The sequence below is a fragment of the Saccopteryx leptura genome, chromosome 5, assembly GCF_036850995.1.
Source record: "Saccopteryx leptura isolate mSacLep1 chromosome 5, mSacLep1_pri_phased_curated, whole genome shotgun sequence".
Classification (NCBI taxonomy): domain Eukaryota; kingdom Metazoa; phylum Chordata; class Mammalia; order Chiroptera; family Emballonuridae; genus Saccopteryx; species Saccopteryx leptura.
The window spans coordinates 86471200-86473358 of NC_089507.1; positions in this window are offsets into that span (position 1 = coordinate 86471200).

Here is a 2159-nt window from a genome sequence, read left to right on the forward strand (position 1 = left end):
ACCCAAAGGTATGATTGAGTGAAAAATTGGCTAAATATATAACCAAACCCCGAAGGAAATAGGGAGTAAGAAATGCTCCGCCTTCCTCACTAACCTAAACAGGGCAGCTTTCTCTGGTAACTGTGAATATAGAAACTGAGGCGGGCAAAGGGGGTGAATACATCCAGGCCGCGACACAAACAGCCGAACCAGGCTGTGGCACGGAGATCCAAGCCAAGGAAAATCTGATCCTGTGGCAACCCGGGCAATTCAAGCTAACACTCGCGCCAAACCCAAACAAAGAAAGACAAGCGGCGCGGACATTTTACCCGGTCTCCTGGTTGGTGCGCAGTTAGTGGGCAAGAGATTTCTTCCTAAGCCCCGGAAGTGGGTGCCCGTGTTGCCCCATGGAGAGGCAGGGTCAGAGGCCTTTCTGTGGGCCGAGGGCAGAGTCTCTGGGCAGCCCCAGCGCCCTGGGAAAGCCACGCACGGGAGGGAGTGAGAACTAATTCCAACGGTGGAGATTTTCCGTACTGGAGGGTGTTTCACTCAGAGGGAAACGCGGCCGGCCTCATATCCTGGTTTGCACGCGCAGATAAGGAGTGAGCGATTCCTCCGAGTGCCTCGGCAGTGCGCGCCCGTGTTATCGCACAGAGGGGCAGAGTCAGGGGCCTTTGTGTGGGCCAAAGCGGAATCTCGGGCCGCCCCAGCACGTTGCAAAAGCCGCGCACGGGGACGGAGCGAGACTCAATTCCAATGCTGCAACTTTTCCCTGCGGTTGGGGGTTTCACTCAGAGCATGAGACTGCTGGCCGGATATCCTGGTCTGCGCGCACAGCCAGTGAGTGAGAGTTTCCTCCAAGCGCCCCGGAAGTGGGCGCCCGCTTGTGTTACCAGACAGAGTGGCAGAGCCAGAGGTCTTTGAATGGCCGGAAAGCCCGCCTGATTATGCTAGCAGCTCTGACTGACTGAGCCTTACCCAGAGCCCTGTGCTGAGTGGAAATAGAGTGGGGAGTTGCCAGCTCTTTGAGCCTCTTACTATCCAGGCAGAGGCAGCAGCAACCCCATAGCTGGATTATCAGGCTACTAATTGAGGAAGGAAAGACTAGGAGAAAGGCTCCAGGAACAGGACTCTCTCACTGTCGGAGCCTATAAATGCTAATAGCCTCGACTGCCAACGAGACTAAAGCACAATACATGACATTGCCATAGAGACTTATCAACTGCAAACCTCCACCTGAGCGTGGCAAAGGGGCAAAACCCGGGGTACAGAGTCACCGACCAGGAAGAGGGAGAGAAAAGAAAAAGCAAGAAGATAACCTCTCAAAATCAAGAATAATCTGCAGACTTTATAACCTATCCCATTTTATTATATTTGTTCGTTTGTTTCTCTTATCTTCATTCTTGATACTTTTTTTTTCCTCCTCCAATTTGGCCGATTAACTCTCTACTGGTCTTACTCTCTCCTCTCCTTGAACTACACTACCCATAAGTGTTACATCTCCCATTATCTTTTCTCTTCTCTTCCTTTCTCTCTATGAGGGTTGCACTCCAAAACCCTTAACTCTCTCTCTCTCTCTCTCTCTCTCTCTCTCTCTCTCCTTTCTTTTTTCTTCTTTTAGTGGTTCCCTCTTTTTTTCTCTCTCTCTCTTTCTTTTCTCCCTCTATATTAGTTTCTTCCTTTCTCCTTTACATCTCCTCTCATTCAAACCTCAATAACAAACAAATTATCTTATCTGGGACTCAAACTTATGTTTGTGGCATTTTACTTCACCTTTTTAACTCACTAGCAGTGCTCCCATCCCTGGCTCTCCATATTATCTAGTTCTTGTTCCACTAAATACAATAATAATTTTTTAATTTGTCCCCCCATTTTTCCGTTTTCCTCTTAATCCTCTCATCATAACTCTTAGACAACCAACACCTAAAAGCAAATCATTTTATTCTTGACCCAAATTTTTTCCTTATTTGCTTTTTGTGGGTCCATACGCTCTTTTTTTTCTTTTTTCTTTCTTTTTTTTTTTTTTTTTTTGCCCCTTTATTACTTTTCCCCAATTCAGGCCCTCCATCACAGGCATTGTTTGTTATAATTCACAGTCCACCACAAGATTTTATCAAGAAAGAGGGGAGAGGAGAGGAGAGGAAAAAAGGAGGGGGGGAATAATTTCCTTTTTTTTTTTT